Raw genomic sequence first — 19,575 nt, forward strand, 5'->3', positions numbered from 1 at the left:
GAAAAGCGTGCTGCAGAGCGTCCACCTCATCTGCTGAGAATCCTCAGGTTCCCTTCATTCAGGGCACTGACTCCATCCGCCTATAACTTCCCCTTCCATAATATGATACAAGACAACAAGAACAAAGGCTAAGCATATGGCACATCAGGGACCCAGTTCTAGAAATGTCTGACTCCACACAGTGGACACATGCTTCCATGCACCACGGCAAGACCACAGACAAGGCTCGTCACGGGAGAGAGGCATTTACAATACATGACCCTTCCCTCTGGGGAGCGCAGTGTATTTACCATGAGTATTTACCAAACTCCTTGCCACACTCCCAGCCTACCTGAGGCTTCAAAAACACCACTGCTCTCCGTATTCAGACAATTGCTTAATAAGAGCATCCTAACAAAGCCTGGCACTGTCCGACCTGAATCTGGTTCTTGGATGCTTTTCGGTCTCACCCTTTTCTTTAAATGTCCCTATGCCCAAGTTATATTGCACATACATGATGCATCTCATAGGCTTGATCCTAAACTATGTGCTTGCACACGGCTTTCATCCTCTTGAGAGAGTGTTAGGATTGCGGGAGACAGTGAAAGTTTTCTTGTCCCACTCACAGATGCCAGACTGTCGGTTCCAAAGGCTTTCACAACATAGGATCGGTTTTGCATGCAAGTCTCCAAGCACCGATACTCTGCTTTCATTTAGGGACCATTGAGACTGGACCATAGGTCGTCAATCACACCTCATCAAAGGGCATCAACACATAGAGTAATTTCCTCACTGTTGGTCTTAGTGCAGCAATCTCCTTCAAGGCTTTTTTCTTCCGTGTCTTGCGCATCATCCACTCCCTAATCCTCTGTTACTGCATCACAGAGGTTTATTGATAAAGTCTTTAGGTGATGAGACTGATCCGTTCTGCCACACAAACTCACTGGTCTTAATGCCTTTTGTGACTGTAATTTGTTTCAAGTGAGTCTGTACTCACTGGCAATGGAAATGTAAGATTGGGCAATTGTTCGAGGGATGTCCCTCATGGTGTGCAGCCTCACAGGCCTGGCGAACGTTCAAGGCCCCCTCTAGGATCTGGAGGTGATCCCCAATTATATGCCTTTGCGATACACTTCGACATTTTCACCTTGAATGGAAATGGAACCTGACTGGCTGGAAGAAGTTTGCCCGTCAAAACATGAAACGTGTGAACCCGTGGTTTCTGTGGGATTCCCCTAATTCTGACGGTACTGCAGTAATGCTGGAGCAAGCCCTACTGCAAGGTAATACTCCTTGTACCTGCCTTGCATCCTTTAAACAAAGAAAACTCAAGGGGTCTTTTCCCAAGTCTGTTGCCTTCCTTCGTACTAAAGATTAGGTAGAACATATGATGCATGTATATACATTGTAATATTATAACACACTGCTGATATTCGAAAAATTTGTGGATGTCGTCAAAAAATAGACACACCTTAGTTATTTTGTACAAAAAAATGAAACGTACATGAACAAGATTTACTATAAGTCTAGATAATGTAAACTCATTAACACTTTCCATTCCATTGGGGGAGTCAAGTAATGCTCCACTCAAAAGAGTCATGAATCCGCAAAACAAATGCATGCCCGTTTCTGAAATCATCTTTAACAGACACTAGATTGAAGAAAAGACTTATTTCATTTTGTTAAAAAGTTGCCACTTTCCCAATTTGACCATGTAAAGCTTCTTTGCAAAGGTTGAGTGTAGAGACTAGTGTCTGGGCTCCTTCCCCGTCTTAGTGTGAACCTGCCAGGGCTTCCCAGCTCTGCTATTCACAGCTGCTTCATACCATCAAGACACATCTTCCACTTCTGATGTCTCAACCCTCCTATTCAGGGAGGGGAGAAAGGTCCTATAGCAAAGCACTCCTCCCCCACTATCACTCACATTGAGTGCCTGGTGCCTGACACATTTCCCTTTGCACTTCTTGGCCTTACCTCGGGAAAAAATGAAAGCCTTGTTGGCTGCTGGGAATCACATCTACAAGGTTGCAATATGAGAGCAAATCTCCACACTCGTGTTATTGGTCTCCCTACAGAACATTGTGTCTGCCCCTAGAAGAGATGTTGCAGAGTTTCTTTTTGCTGAACGTCAATGCAATATCTGCAGTAGTTTTTGTTCCTGAGGGATCAGTTTCCATCTAGATAGTACATCTCTCGTACCCCATAGATTAAATCTAAACCGTTGGAATTTGGATCATATAGCTGGAGATGGGCATTTCAGCAGGTACTGAGCAATGATACCATAAGGCTTGACACCAAAAACCCAAATATTAAAGTCTTTATAGTGCGAGCACTTTGCTAAAGTCCCCGCCCAATCAGCGCAATAGAACATTACTTTGGCACGGTCAGGGTTCTGGAGTAACAGCTCTATTGTTACATTTTCCTCACTCATATGGCTAAATACACACTTCAGCCATTTCATTGGATATGTATTTCGGGATTTTAACAAGGCAGAGGCCAAAACGTCCAGAATTGTCCCACTATTTATACCCAACAGACACTTCCGTAGCAGGGTACACTGTCTCCACCTTGCCTGTGCATCCTAAAATTATACCTCCATAGGAAACATTTTGTTGGATTCTCTGATTAGGTTTTGTAACCTATGGGGACCCACAGACAAATGAACTTCCCAAACCTCCATTGCTAGGTGGTTTGTCTTGTGCATGCAACATAATTATATATTGCACAGACCACCTCTTCCAGGAAATATGTGTGCTCATTCAACGAAAGCTAAAGCAACATTGATTACTTTCTGCATGCGCGTCTCAATGGATCTGTGTACCAGCTACCTGGGCGAGTCTACATTTACTTTGCAGGTGCTGTGTTCTAGATTCTTGCAAAATAGGTTATTCTCATTTTGACTTGGAAGTCCTTCAGAATGTAATTTGCTTAAGGTTCTGGCTCTCCAGAGTGCTTACTTCAGCTTCCCTGCAATTCTTCTGGCACACCGGGAATAGGACAGAGCAAGGACATTGGAGGAGGGTAAAGTAAGCCCTATGGTGACTATACTCCAAGTCCACCGTTGTTTCCTCTTTACATGTCATCACAGAAAACCCATACTAACTGAGCATACAAGAAAGATTCCTAATTGAAATATTACTAAAAAGAGTATTATTTCTGAATTCCTCATTTATTAACAACCTCAGAACCCATCTTGATTGAAATCTAAGAGATGATACGGAAAAGGGAGATTTTATGTGAAAAATGACTGTACATTTTTCTGTGTGTGTGTTGAAATGTACATGTCTGTGTTATTGGTGCTGTGTTATATGTAAAATTGATTAGGTTTGTTAACGGCAAGTAAGATAGTGGCAAGTCAAGGGGCCTCATTACGAGTTGGGCTCAAAGGGATACCGGGCACCGGTAAGAACACCGGTGCCGATAATCCCTTTGCGCCCTACTCCGAGTTCTCTTAGCGGGTCCCTTCTTTAACGCCTGGTTTTACCAGGCGTTAAGGACGGGACCCGTTAAGGGACTTTCGAGCTAATAACGGTACCGCAATTTGTGGTACCGTTATTAGCGCCTTCCCCCTTCCCATTGAGACCTATGGGGGCTCAAATGGGAATGGGGAATGGCTTTTTCAATGGGGACTTACCGGTCCCGCAAAGGTCGGAATAGACCGGTAAGTCCCCATTGAACGAGGGCGGACTCGGTACCGGTATTGGAGGTAGTCATGGCGCTATTAGCGCCATGATTATCTCCATACTCGGAATGAGGCCCAAAGTGTTATACTGTTTGTTTTTGAGATCATTAATTAATCAGAATATGCGCAATACTCTTTTGATAAGACATATTTCAGTGAGGAATATATCTTGCGTTTCTCGGGAATACATTCGGACACCTGGGGTTACATGTGTTGACATGTGATGAGAATTCCCAAAGTACCCCTAGCTTTTAAACCTGCACTCTCTTCTGCTTTCTGTGTTTCCCGTTCACAGCCTTTCCCCATCACCTTTTCCGTCCTCAGATTATACATTTCTGATTTGCTTAATTCTAGGAAATTGGCACAGGTGGGTGCTCATAATGTTGTCATTTTCTATATGCATGAAGCTCTCTTTTCTAGAAGGAAACAGGATCGCTCAGCGCATGTTTGATAGTAGGAATGTATAATGCCTGTTCAGGAGGGAGGAGGAGTGGAAATGAGTATTTGCAGTACAGAACGTCCTTCATTATTGAAAAGGCGTAAACCGAAAGCAAAGCCCTACTTGACACCATAGGCCATAGACAATACTTCACGTGTCTCGCAATCAGACACCCACTTGCTCACATGGGTCAGCTGGGTCATACTAACCAAGGATGGGTAACAAAATCTCACAACATTCCTCTCTAATAACATTATTAAAAGCAGAATGAAACTAGAAAAAGTAAATGTAAGAAGCATGTTTATCAATTGCAAGATTTTCCATAAGACAATACTACAAAACTATTGGTCTTCTGTACTTGCCTTCCTCTCAGAATTGTGTTTGGACTTTGGACACTGATGTATGTCATTCTGCTGTACATATACGTTTAGTTTACAGAGGAATGTGATGTGCATGTAAGTGCCTGGCTCGAGTAGTAGCCCTTCTTAAAGGTGGGCTCAGCCAAGCTATTATCCAGAATCTGAGAATTCATTGATTTATTTTGTTTCACTAAGGAGGGTCAGAAAGGTTTTTATCCTGAATTCAGTGGAATATGATTATAGTTTCCTCATGGGTGAAATGCTGTCAAGAGATTCTTAACTTGGTTAGACTCACGGCTGCTTGTGAAATATATTCACTATTGATCTTTAGCACATGGGTGATCTGTGAGGTTCTCGAGCAGACTGTCTGTGAAGGGAGGTCAGGGGACTGGGCTAGCTTGCTGTAATGAGCCATGTAGCTCCTTTCGCCTCATGTAGCAACCTTTTTTGGCATTCTTAGATGTGGTGCCCATTGCCACATACTTACAGAGAGTTTTACATTCCTTTTTTGTATATAGACCACAATCTATTCCAACATGGATTAGTGCAGTCACTGACTTTTTTCTTCATCATTCATATCGTATGTTCAACTACGATTTTAGCTCCTCGCCTTGAAGACATTGTGCCGATTCTTCCTTCTGTATCCAACTACCTGTTTTTGGATAGTGGTGCAGTTTAGTTTTCCCATGGTCAGAATGTATCACTTTTCCAGTCTTCTCAGGAGATCCTTGTATGCACTTTGTTCTCAAAGGCTGTGCTTTGAGGGCACAGGGGTAAGTCACAGGATCGCTTTAGGCAGGTGCCCTTTAGCACTTACTTCTCAAGACTATATTCCACTTTGGTTGCCTTCTGGGGCCACCTTTCCCTTCCTGATAGGCCTGTTGTCTAGTTATTTCATTTGTAAAAGCACCAAAAATGAAAAGGTAAGTCTCCCCTTTGATTCTCTCAGAGACATTAAATGAGTAATAGCCAGTTCCGTGCCACTGCTGGGCTATGATGAGGTCATCCAGAGAAGCTACCATTCTCTTCCCATCAGTGGTGCTCTTTTGCTATTGGGGCACATGGTTCTTCAAGCTCAAGTATCGCTCTCCTGTTTTGTGCATGTTGTTCTCCTCTCATTTACTGAGCACCCACTTATTTTCTGTTGCCCAAACTAACAGTGTAAATGCATGCATATGCCGTCTTATAGCTGTGTGTTCTCTGTTGTATTAAATATAATAAACACTTTCCTCATGTCCGTTAATGCATTTGGTGTGACTTTTTGATTTCTGCAGAGACCGAGAGAGTAGACACGATTTACTTGGGTGTTGGATCTTTTTTTTAAAAAGAACTTATCTGCAAAATAGGTAAGTTTGTGCTGGGTTACAGATATCGGTATTTCAGTCTTGTATATATAATGTTGCTTATTTTAATTTAAGCCAATCACCAGTCATGCTGTCTTTAATAGCTTTGAAGCAATATGCACATTCTTCAATTTTATATGAAGATTGTTTCAGGTTTCAATTGATGCGTAGTGCTCCCTCCCCTCTCCGACAAGAAAACACATTGCAATCCGTTATCCAACTGCAAAAAAGCCTTTGCAAGTGGAACTATACCACAACATTTGCAATACTACAGATCCCTTCCAAAATTATTGTTTGCGCATTGCCAACTAGTAGGTCCTCGGCTAGCAACATGCAACTACAGCCAATATGGTGATTTAGTTCATTGCTGTTTATTGACGAGCGGACTATTTCATGGATTCAATTGTCCTTGTAATAATTACTGCTGACCTGTTAGTGCATATTGGACAATGCTAAACCAAAGCCACCTATGCATATATGGAGTCATCTGTGAAAACTATGGTTCCCTATGATCTACCCTATGTTTTATGAATGTCCAGCATGAGCTACATTGTTCTTCGAGATATGCTTTGTCTGCCAATCGTAGGCAGACTAACATGTTTGTGAAATGTATGGCATCTTTGGTATACCGTGATATTAAAAATGTGCACTATTTCATACATTTACTAAACAACCATTTGGTGCCTTTTCCTATCTGTTCCCTTTTCTACACCAAGGTTGGTTTCCTCACCAGTTACCAGTATTCCCTGTAGAAGGGCTTCTTTTGTGAATGTTTTAATGGGTTTCAGTGCCTCGCCTTGCCTTCTGGCCCCCTTTGCTTCTGGCAACTTGTCATCACCCGAGTACATCATAGCCACCAGTTGATTTTTGAGGTTTTGGTCTATCTCTGAAAATGTGAGCATCTCTGTTTTTTTTATGACACACATCCCTTTCCATTGATGGGCCTTTGAAACATAAATGAAACTTCCAGGGTATTGCAGATATTGCCTTTTACCTGCTTGTGTAAGTGCTTAGTTTTAGTACTTGTAAAGTTCTCACATCAGCTAGAGGCCCCAGCTGGGAGCTATGCACAAGGAGAAAAGAAGAAGGTAAAAGTATAGTGAGAGGTGGTGGAGCATGTAATGCTTTATGTAGTCGGTGGTATGTTGTTATGGTCCAGGGCTTACCTAGTGGGTGACTTTGTCTTTTCTGCGAGTGCCGTATGGTGAAATGATGTGAGGAGGAGAGAGCATGAAGAGCCTTGACTTTGCCGGGATTGCTTGTGTCCCGCCTTCTGGAGACACAGGAGATTTGAGAATGATGACCGTATGCATCTGGTTGGTTGGTAGCGTTGCCAGGGGAGATTCAGGAGATGTCATGCAACCCTTTCTTGGTTATAGAGTGTGCGTTGTAGCCTGAATGTTGCTTGATAGTGTCCTGGTGTGGTGATTTCCTGACGTCAGAGATTTGGTATGTAGATTGTAGGTCTATGGTTAGGCAGACAGAGTAGCTTTGGGCTCCCCTACAGTTTAAAAGAATGGTCTGCAACCTTTGGGTCACCAAATGATGTGGATTACCAGCTCTAGCCAGCATAGTCAATGATGTGGATTACCAGCTCTAGCCAGCATAGTCAATGATGTGGATTACCAGCTCTAGCCAGCATAGTCAATGGTGAGGGATCATGAATAATAAATCTGGAGGGTTGCAGGTTGCAGACCCCTGGCTCATATTATAGCTTTTTGCTTGAAGGCCCACATAGATGCTTTTTCAGTTATCAAGGTGTGATGTTACTCCTCTGCCCAGGATGTAAACCTCTCATGAGGCGAAACAGTGGTAGGTTTCCTCTTGGATTTGCAATAAATAGAAGACATTCGTAGCAACAGCATTAACTCAGGACGCAAAGGCTATAGATAAATATGGCTCAGAGTATGGCTCTGAGGTGCTTTCTGGGATGGTGCGGGAGAGGAACCCATGGACGAGGACCATCTGAAGGGATAAAGGGTGTGATCCACAGACCTTATTATTAGACCTTGGTATTGAAAGGGTTTATGCACAGCTAGTTAGCCTGTTCTTTTCAATCAATATCACCTACTTCTAATTTGAGGAAGATTTATAGGCATGAGTGTGGTCTCTGAGTTGGTAGTTGCCGAGGGCATGTGTGCCATATTTATGTTGAATGGGATCTTCAACGGTGGGTACGATACGCCAGCAAAGATTTAAAACACTTTAGCAGCGACCATCACTACCCATTGCTGCATTAAGAGAAGCTATTTGTGGATGCTTCTGATGCGCTAGACTGGCTCTAGACCCACGGGCAGTGATTACTGTGAACTCCTTTCTGTCTCTCAATCTGGCTATTATTACTCTGCTACTTAAGAGGCCCTCTTCACACCCTCTTATTTGTTATAACTACTGCCCTATTTCCCTTCTTCCTGGTTCTGCCAAGATACTTGATGCCGCTGTCTCCTCCCAATTCTAGTGCCACGCTGTGTGTGCCAGCCTCCTTCACCATCTCCAAGCTGGATTTTGCTATGACACAGACTCTTTCCTCCTGGCAGTACTAGATAATATTAACTTGGTGACTGATGGCAGCTTGTCAATGACCTTGTCTTACTCGATCTACCAGCGGCCTTCACAACTGCTGATAAAGGCATTCTTCTCAACTGTTGTTCTTACTTTGGCATTTCTGGCTCTGCCTTTTCTTGGGTCTTTTTTTCTTTCTTATCGTTGTCAATCTGCCTCTTTCTACATTCTTCGAAGCCTCATCTCCTAACCTGTGGTGTTCCTCAATGCTTATCACTTTTTCCTCTTGTGCTAATGCTTTATGCTTAGTCCCTTGCTGCTCTTATTGCTACCTTTGGTTTTTATTTATTTATTTAGCTAGCCTGATGACACCCGGCTCCTCATCCGCTTGAGTGGGGAGCGGGAATCCACTGCTGCTGTCTTTCAATTTTGACTCTGTACTATGTTTAACAGGGTGAAAATGAACTCCCTATATCTTAACGTGGACAGAACTGAAATCACTGTTTTTGGTGGCTCTGGTGTTCTACATTCTGCCCTTCTATTCTGCATGCTTTCCCACCCCCCTCGAAAACATTTGTTTCTAGTTGGATAACAACCCTACTCTGATTCCTCATATTAATATGGTTGCATCTTCTTGCCACCACTATATGTGACTTCTTTGTCAGATCTCCCCCTTACTTTCACTGTCAGCTTGTATCTCTACCGCTTCTGCTCTCATCCAATACTGTTTGTTGTCCTCAAACTCCCTATAGTTGGGCCCCTCGCTGTACTGTTTCAAACACCTTAAGGGCCTTCAGAATTTGGCCCTCTGTTTAGTTTTTGGCTTATGCCACGTAGCCCATGCCTCTCCCTTACATTCCCATTTATACTGCCTTCCTGTACTCTATGTATAGTCTAGGGTAGCCTTTGTTACTCTTCCCCTAGTTTTTTGCTCCCTTGATTGACGAAAGGTACTCCTCTACATTATCTTCTCTCGGGGGCAACAAGGCCCTGGTTGTTCATAGCTATTAGGCTGCCCATAAAGGCGTACAGGTCTTCGTTGTTCGTGCTGTTTCCCTATGGAACTGTCGCCCCCTGATTTAAGATCTTCCTCTACTCTTGCTGTCTTTCATCAGAAGCTTAAGACTCGGATCCTCACCCAGGCTTTTGGAAATTGACCGTCTGATCTTGCTTGGTTCTAGGAGCATTGACAATTTGGGTTGGATCAGTGCCAAGAAGCCACGTGGTGGTGTATGTGTGCTTTATAAAATCCCATAGCATAAGTTCCATTGTAGATAAATTACCCTTAGGGTTAAATGGCTGCACTGTTAGACCTTAACTCTTTTGGCTGTTGCCACTTTGACCATACAATTCCCTAATACTGCTTTCATCTTTTGGTAAAACTGTTCAGGCACGTTGATGCAAAATGCCCTGGCCAACCGCAGTCAGACAACGGCCTTCCACTGATTTCAATCTAATATCAGCCTTGTCCCATAGAGTATTCCCTGGGGAGTTTCTATCTCCAGATGCTTTTCTACCTATGCGTTCAGCTGTGTGCAGAAGCTATTCATACATCCAGTTCCAGTTCTTCGTGTATGCCTACAACACCTGGATACTTCTCAATCTACGGGGATCTGGGAATAACTTCCACATGCCTTAATACTTGCACAACGACTGTGAAGAACGCAATGCAGGTCAATAGGCTGAAATTCAACCAAACTAAGGCCATAATATTGGTCTGTGGGCACCAGCTCTAGCACTTGGATTCATGATTTTTGGCAGTGGCATGGGACTTTGTTCAGGCCCTCTTCTGGTGGCCATTAATATAGGCATTCACCTTGGCATCCAAATGTCCATGGAACTATGCGACAGGTGGCACCCTGTCTAGGCTTTAGTCTCAGTGCCCCAGTATCTATATTATAGAGCTAGGACTTCAACATCTGGTAATTTCTTGCTGGATCTAAAGCTGAGTCCTGATGAGTTGCATGCTATCAAAACCCTATCCAGTGCCCTTCCTTGTAGAAGATTTTTGATTTAATTAAGCTCCACCATGCATAGTGTGGTTGTGCACTGTAGTGTCCATTCCCATCAATTTCTATAAACAGGATTATTTTCTCAGGTTTCTACATCCATAGTTTTGCTTTGCATCAGGATGCATGGGGGCAGCTTAGTGTAAAGGATTTGCTTGAGTTGAGCAGAGAAAACATTGAGCGGAAACTATGCAGTGCACAGATTGCAGGGTAGAGAAGGGTTAGGTGTGTCGCATTATGCAAAATGGGCTCTGAGAATTCCATAGTAAGGGATGTTTAGCGAGTAAGCAGAACATACCGGTTGTAGAAACTGAAACAAGCCACTCTCACCCACCCAGGGAAGGACAGATTCAAGCAAGTGGAGAAGGACTCAAGAATGTTGGTGAGGCACAGCACATTGGTGGTACTGATTGCTTATTCTTGTGTGAAAGCATGTCATGTGGTGACAACGTTACAGCTGAATTGCCTGCGCCAAGAATGCCTTTGTCTCTTGACTCTGTCAGGAAGACTGTACCAGTGGAAAATGCGGGTTATCGCAGGGTCTCACCTGAAGATTTCCGAAAACGTGCTTGCCTGGGTGGGTTGCCCTTCAGTGGCGGCCGTAGGGAGCTCTTGGCACTCAGATGGGGTGGGCTGCAGGCTCCACTGCCCTCTGTAAAGCGTGGCTCTTGAACATCTATAGTATTTTGTAGCCCTGTGATCCACTTGTTGTCCCTCTTGCTGCAGTTTATATTAAATAACAGGGAGGCATTTCTCGTGTACCCCGCCTTGTAGTGTGTGCATGGAACAGGAGTGAATGTTCTAAAGGTTTCTGCTAGATAAACAACTGGGGGTGGTTGGGAAGTACTTTGTGGGTTTCAGTGCACATGATTCCTATTTTGACAATTTACCTCTGAGTGAATAAAAGCTTTCCTTCTGTGCTGCGGTCTCCAGAGCCTCTTCGAGAGAAGTATCTTCGGCTGCACGTTTGTGTTTCTCGATATCGTCTGTACGTGTGCTCTCGAAGTCACTCGCGTTGGACATGTGGAACGCGTTCGTCTGAATGCAGGTTTATTTTTCTCTCAGGTTCTCTCAGTATACCTATCACCTGTGATGCAAATGTGTGATCACCCTGTGTCAGGTGTTCCTAAGGGCGGGACGGTCGCACATTGTACGATGGCACTGTTACTTTTTAATGTCTTTACCAGTTATGTCGGGTTTTCACACATCTCTACTTCATTTTGATTAGAGGTCCATACACTGCATATTATGTAGATTTTTATAAATATATGTGCACTGTGAAGCGCCCTAGAAATCAGTATTAGGGGGGCAGACCAGGGGGCACAAAAACAACAACGGGGGCGGGTGGTGGTACATCATATAAGGGTCAACAGGCCAAACTGGTTTAAGTATACCTATATCTTACCAAGCTGGTTTAAAAAATGTGTTATTCAGTATGCTTAGAGTAGGTTTAAGACAATAAATGTTTTGCATCAAGTTAATATACATCCTAAAAAGTTAATTAATGTTCAACAGTTGCAGACATGCCCTCAGCAAGTGACTGCATTCATTAAACTCACTCCTGCACTTCTCCCCAACCCCCTTGCACGTATTGCACGGTAGGATTGTCACAAGGCCAATATAACCGTTCATTGTTTTTGTATTCTCATGATTTCCCATGTCTGCCCCTAAGCCCCCCATTTTGTCTTGTGGCACCTGGAAGCACCTGTGTATAGGCGCCATACACATGTCCAATAAATACATAAAATAAAGACATCACTCCCAGCACAGCTTCAAGAAAAGTGGAGCTTTAAAGGTGGTGTGTAGTAGATGAGATATCGCTTCCAGCTCAGATTTAAATGATAGCCAGTCAAAAGGAGTATGTTTAACAGAGGAGATATCACTCATACCTCAGTTTCAAATGATAGCCAAGGCCAGTCTGTGTAACAGCTGATATATCACATACAGGTGCTGAGTACAAGGGGAAAGGAGGCAATTGCTCCTTTAAGTTCTTTAGTAATTATTGTGGGAATCTCACTATGCACCAATAGAATTGTTTACAGTTTTCAGTTTCTGGCTGTACAGCCCATTGGCGGCGGGTGAATTTTGTAATTGGAGGGTCTTAAATATTTCACTCGAAAAAGCGAATGAGAATAGCTACAGAGCCGTCACCAATTGAGGGGGAGGCGCATTCCACAGGAGAATTTTAAAAAAATTAATTGGTCCATTTTATAACACGCTTAAAAAAGCTGTTGAAAGTCAAACAGTTTGCAATAGTTTTTTAGGGTAACTTGTGAAGAAATTAAATACATTAAAGTAACCAACCGTTCACAGGAGCATTTCTCTGACATATTTTCATAATGCCGTTGGCCACAATATATGCCATTATAAAACATTTTCATGCTGGCTATGCCCATACATTTCCATGCTGATGCACCAATATCTGCCAGTATTCCCATATAAGAACACACCCAAGTTTGCTTTGTGCATAATGCCAGTAATGATACTATAAGAAAGCATGCCCATGCTTGAACTGCCGATATCTGGCAGTATCCCCACATAAGAACATGTTCCAGTTGGCTCTACCAGTGAAATGCCATGCACCATTGTGAAAACATATCTAAACTGGCTGCATCAAACTGCCAGTCTAGCCACACAATAACACTAATCATGCTTCCTTTATCAAAGATTCCAAACACAAAATGTCACACCAGACTAAAAAATGGCTAGACTTGCTGCAACAAAATGCCTGTCTAGCTACATAATAACACATATGATGCCTGCTTTATCAAATATACCAAATACAAAATACCATGCCATATTAAGAAATGGCTAGACTGGCTGCACCAAGATTCCAGTCTTGCTACATAATACCACTTATCATGCTTGCTTTATCAAAGAAGCCCAATACAAAATGGCATACCACAATCAGAAATAGCTAGACTGTCTGCACTAAAATGCCATTCTAGATATATAATAACATGTATCATGCTTGCTTTGTCAAATAGGCCAAATATGCCATAGTATGAAATGGCTAGAATGGCTGCATCAAAATGCCAGTCTTGCCACATAATAACACTTATCATGTGTACAGTATCAAAGATGCCCAATACAAAATGCCAGGCAACAGTAAGAAACGGCTAACCTGTCTGCATTAACATGCCAGGCTAGCTATATAATAACACATCATGATTGCTTTATCAAAGATTCCTAATACAAAATGTCATGCCACAGTAACAAATTGCTAGACTGGCTGCTTTAAAATGACAGTCTAGCTACATAAAAACCCTCATCATGCTTGCTTTATCGGAGATGCCCAATACAAAATGCCATTCCACAATAAGAAAGGCCTAGACTGGCCGCATTAAAATGCCATTTTAGCTACAGCTACATAATCATACTTATCATGCTTGCTCTATCATAGCTACCAAGTAAGAAAAAGACCATGCCTATCCCTGGGCCCCACAGCATATTGCACCGGTAGCTGATTTTGGCTGGTATGAGAGGGGATATTGTGCAATTGGCTCCACAGCCCAGCACAAACATACGCACACACATACATTCAACGTAGCATACATCCCTCATTCACACATGCACCCATCCTCATAGATTCACTCCTTACACCCAACTCAGGCATACACACATACCTGCACATATTTATATGAATGTACCTTCTGCCGTGTATGAGGAATTCGACCATCCGCACGGGGACTGTGCGCTCGTCTGGGCTTATTTAGAGGTTTTGTAATGAAAATAAATGATGGGAGATCAGCCTCAGAAAATGTGTGGGGCTAATCTGCACACATTTTGCTCTGCGCACGGTACAACAAACACATAGTCATGTGTACTCCGGGGGGGACAGCCTACAGGCGCAGACCTCCTAGTCATATTTAGCTGGAATGGGACAGCCACAGGTACATCAAAGCATCTCACGAAGCGGGAAGGCAACACCTTGCTGCGGCCATGGCCAGCCTAGTTAAAATATCACAGGCTCCATGGATCTGCCCTCTCTATTGCTGGTAGCAGCATACACTGATGAGAGTTAATTGAAACAGGCCTGCAATTGGCCTGAGTGCAGACCTGACAAAAGGGGACAGGAAACCCAACACCTCTTTGATATGCAATGTGTCAACTTGAAGTTAGCTCCCACCCCTCTGTTTGAAGGGCAGTGAATGGCATGTCTGGGACAACTGTTTACAGTAAGCAACCCCTGCAGGAAGACCCCCTTTCAGAGGGAAGAAGTATGTGATTTAATAGAGACGGAAAGTCTGTTCTCACCACAAACTTCAAGGGAGACCTGTGCTTTGATCAAGAGTCACTGAGAGCTCAATTAAGCAGAGTGACACTTTGATCCACAACAGACAGGAAGATGGGTGGGACTTAGTAGTACATGTTGTCACCCCTTACCTTTCTTGTTGCAAAGCCCTCTGGTTATGACCACACGCATAACAGAAGATTGTTGGTGGGGACCCAGGATTGGTTCATTAAGGTAGGCTTAGCCTGCACCAATCACTGGGGCCCATTTGGCTTTACAAGAGGGCTCAGCCCTTCACTTAGCAGATAATCCAACAACTTCAAAAGGAGTAAGACGAAGGACTCATTTGGACCCTGGATGAAGGTACAGTCTGCCTTACAGCTTCCGCCAGTGAAGGAAGGCCAGGATTTCCAAGATGGAACAGAAGGAGGTACTGGACTCAGAGGACCGTCCAGCAGCTCCAGAACTGGTACCCAGCCAGCACACAGCATGCCTTGCTAGGTTCTGCCAGCAAGCTTCCTAGCTGGGAAGTGCCATAGAGTCTCTGAACAAAGGACAATGCTGTTGCCTGAAAACACTCTCCTCAGCTTTGGCCTGTCCACCTTGAAGGACGACACAAGCCCTGCGAAGAAGCTAGGAGTGTCACAACAAGCATCAACCAGCGTCCATCTTTTAAGGACATTTTCGAGACAGTCGAGCCCTCGAGCCGCGACTGGCAGCACCACTGGCTGTTGTCATGCTGCAGTCACTAAAGCCGTCCAAGGCGCCTCGACCAGCATTCCAGATCCACCAACCAGCACAGAGACAATGATTCTTGACCCAGAGCCGCCCTGTAGGCCAGTCTGCAGCCGTCCATCCAGCCTTGCTTGCCGAACTGCCTGCCCCCTGATACCCGCAGCTTTCTTCCGCCTTGAACTCTGTTGCAGGAGCTGCAAAGCGTCCTGGAACCGACTTGACGCTGCTGAGCATGACGATCATCTCAAGCACCAGGTACATTGTGGTTCTGCCCCCCTGGTCCTTCTCCGAAGGCCACTAGTGACATTTACAACCCGTTGCTCCCTTGGTGCTGAACCCAAATAACCTTGAACACTTAAGACTGATTGCTTTACAGACTACCCTCCTGTCAGTATACAGAGTGCATCCCTTTCCTTCTGGAAACTGTCTGTCCTCTGTGTTCCTTTATAGGGTGGGTTGTAATTTGCATTGTGGTAGAACTGTCTGTTGTACTAATAATACAGTAGATATTTTTATACAACCTTGACTGGACAGTCCCTTTTATCATTGGGTAATAATTGTATTTTCGATGTGTTGCAACTAACCAACAATCCATGACCTTGCGGAGATAAGCTTGCTGTTCCATCCACGTTACCAAAATTGGACAAGGAGGTTTATAATTTACTTGTGTTTCCAATCTGTTCGGATCCCTTCTGGTGTACTAGAGGTGTGGGGCTGATTGGTGGTTCTGAAACCGATATTCATCCCTGTGCCACTGGCGCCCTGGAAATTGATTCTTCACACTGTGGTCCTGAAGTTTCCTCCCAGCGCTCCAGCGCCCGCATAACACGAACAGGAGCCAGGAAGCAAAGAGCACATCCTGGTTCCTGCACATGCATGCAAGAGCCTGCATGCTGATGACGAAGTGCCATGTTCTGTTTATATGTGCAGGGAGGCCCAGGAGCGCCCCCTCACACAAACAAACATGTAGTTACCCAGCCAGTATCCTCAATGAGCCATGCAAGATTGGTTAAGCAAAACACCCTCAGCAGCTTTGGCCCATTGGACATGCACGAGTGGGGAACAGAGCTGTCAAACAGAAAACATGTTTCCTTTTGGCAGTTGAAGCCAAACTAGGAGCACTTTATCAGCTGACTCCTCGACTGAGAGTCGGTGCTCATGAGTCACCCCCCCCCCCCTCAGCCATTAAGGACGAACCGCCAATAGTACACCCTCAATTAATCTATGCACAGGGTCAGTGTGGCTGGAGATGAAATACTGTTGACTTTGAAGTAATGTACATGAACTACACTGTTTGTAATGCAGTGATTCTGAGTACATTAAGGGATCCAGAGACATGCTCTACAGTAGAAGGCTACCAGGGTAGCTCAGCAGGCTGAGTGACAGTTGCTGAGATGTTATGGGCCTCATTACGAGGTTAGCGGTATCTCGCTGGTGCGACCGGCGGTTTGCCGCCGAACCTGTAACACCGGATCTGCCGCCTGGCTTCCCGGTGCTACCGGGACATTATAAGTCCCGGTGGAGCAGGAAGTCAGGCGGCAGATCTTGTAAGTCCCCGTTCCCATGGAGTCCTAAAGGACTCCATGGGAACGGGAACTCGGAAGCACTGCCACCGTCGCTGATGGTGCTGCCTTATATATTTAAAACTGGTTGTTAATCGTATGATTTTTTGCATTTCCTTATTAAAAAAATATGGTCACTTGCTTATATTCAGGGCGGGGGTGGGAATATTCTGCCCCTGTTGTGAAAATCTAAATTGGGCACCCATGAACCCAGTTTCATTTCCTAATAACTGCTGTGAGCACCATAGAATGTATTTGTGATTAAGCAGTCTCACAAGCATATAACATCTTTACAGATATATCAAGTGATAAAACACAAATGTGTGTGGTAGTCCGACAAAAAAAGAAACACATTTTAAAGAAAACTAGTGAATGCAAGTTTTAGAAGCATTTTTCATTTTCAGTTTGGAAATGTCTTTTTTGTTTTATTCTATGCAAGTGTAAGATGCACATTTGGAAAATAATAGTGTGCCCAGCATGTAGGTAGCCTGCTTTTAGCAGTGATGGCTCCACCCCATTGATATTCATGGCACATTGATTCCCAAGGTGTCCCTTTCAGGCCAGAAGAATGAACACAGGCTGAGCAAATAGCCTGCAAGCGTGCAAATGACATCTGGGCAAAGGGGGTGGGCTATGAGGGGCAGGGCACCAATTAAGGAGTGGTGGGGGCAAAGCAGCAAATGGGGGTGGGTGGCAATTGACACCCTTTGCCCCGCTCTAGGGACGCCTATGCTCCCATGTGGTGTAAGGTATATTCATTTATGCTTCATCAATCTCTGCAAACGCATGCTATCGATAACAGTGTTACATTGCATTTATTTTGGTTGTCAGAATCCCATACACTTCCCGAGCCTCCATTTTTAGCACTTGTTCTGAATTAAAAGCTGTGTGTTTTCTCTGTCTAGCTTTTGGCCAGGCTTGCGTGGGCCGAGACGGTATCATTAGTTTTCCATTGGCTTCAATTCTATATATTATTTATACTAAAGCAGCAGCACTTGAGTGCTTTCTGTTTTTGGCTTTGGGGTGGGGCACATGAGGCATAATTAGCACCGAATCGTTTCTGAAACCCTGCTTTTGATGCAGTGACCAGGGAAACATGTGTCGCCATGCCATCAATGGGCCAGCAAAAGCATGGCACACACAGGTGCTCAGATTAAATATAGAGGTTCAGTGAAGAGGCTTTTGGGGGAAAAAGGTAACAGAATATAATGAAGTGGGCTGGATACTTTACAGACAGACCACAGACACACATTTTGACAACTTGAGCGGAAAAAAAATATATTTCCCACGAGTCCATGGGAAAAAAATAACCAATCATGTAACGTGTAGCGTGCCGGCGCAAGGAATTTTTACACGCTAGGCAAACTGTCAGATTGGCGGACCCCCCACCCCCACTCCACTCCAGATCCTAACCGTTCACAACCAACAGTCCTCATTTTGTTACTGATTGCCACAAACCCATTACCTCCACCTAGCACAGTGCTCGCGTCTTCTGCTGTGGATGGATCCCATTGCACTTTACTCATCCTCACGTCTACTCACAGTGTTAGGTTTCAGAAGTCAAATTAAAGCCTCTGTGTATCATAAATACAGGTTTATTAAACAAATCAATGATAGTATAGCAACAATAAATGTAATGCTGAGCACGTGGAACTAATCCTTTCTGTAAATTATAAATAGGCAATGCAGGCAGTAGGAAAAAGATGTTGAGAATGCATAATAGACACTTGTGCACAGTTATGTCACAGGGAGATTAAATTAGTTGTCCAGGGTCACACACTCTGGGTAAACAGTGAAACAGTGATTTTAACCCACTCTACTTTTTAAGCAATTGGCCACACACCTACACATATTTATTTGGTACACATATTTAAGTTTTCAATTTGTAGGTTCATATATATTTCCAGAATGTAAAATAATACAAGCCTGAAACAATTCCTTTTAACACCACTGTACTTTCACCACTTTCAGAAACACACTGAAAGAAGTTGTGTAATAAACTGAGTTAGGTATGGAGATTGTGTCACAAACGTCTAGCTCCTTGTTATGCACTTTTGTTGCATATGTTAATGTTGAGAACATGTCACTATCTTCATAAAGATCACCTTTTTATTGTGTGCACCTCCACATATTGCAAATCCCAAAATATCTTCCTCCCCGGATCCCATTTCCTGTATGTCCCCTGCCCATGACAATATTTTCAGCCTAAAGGTGGCACTTTCAGTTCCAACTAATAGCCCAAACTAATAATGACATGGTGGAGGGCAAACCAGGATGAACCTGGAGGCCCACACCACCCTCAAGCCCTCATTGTTAAGGATGCCCTCAGGTTGACCTACTCTGCCCTCACACTGGCATCTGTGGATTTATGACACCTTTTCTAAATATCAGGTCACCCTCATCCTGTGTCTTACAGCTTCAAGGATCCTTCTGTCAGAATTCATGTCTCGACATTTGCAAGACACTGGAATACCAGGGAACTGTCAGAATCCTTTACAGGCAAAGTTTCCAAATGTGGCTTGTAAAGGTGATGCCAGCACGAAGCACAAGATCACACATCACTCTGCTGTCATGGAGTCTGTCCTCCATGGTAAAGGAGGAATAATTTGTTGAAGTATGTGCTCAGTAGAACCAAGTCAGCTCCATATCTCTCTCATGTCAGATACAGCGAACGTGAGACCCACCACCTCATTTGTTTAGCATGCCGTGCCTCTGGCATAAGCCAGAACTA

At 44.0% G+C, this 19,575-nt stretch overlaps 1 protein-coding gene across 2 annotated transcripts in view; it reads left to right on the forward strand.

Annotated features, from left to right (window-relative positions):
* Positions 1-19,575, forward strand: part of MAPRE2 (microtubule associated protein RP/EB family member 2) — a 984,616-nt gene that overhangs the window by 308,241 nt on the left and 656,800 nt on the right. For both annotated transcript variants that reach the window (XM_069621019.1, XM_069621020.1), the window contains exon 4: positions 5,734-5,805. The gene's annotated coding sequence lies outside the window, so the exon portion shown is untranslated. The remainder of the gene's footprint in view (positions 1-5,733; positions 5,806-19,575) is intronic.

This window comes from Ambystoma mexicanum, chromosome 5q (assembly GCF_040938575.1).
Source record: "Ambystoma mexicanum isolate Mex_15411 chromosome 5q, UKY_AmexF1_1, whole genome shotgun sequence".
Classification (NCBI taxonomy): Eukaryota; Metazoa; Chordata; class Amphibia; order Caudata; family Ambystomatidae; genus Ambystoma; species Ambystoma mexicanum.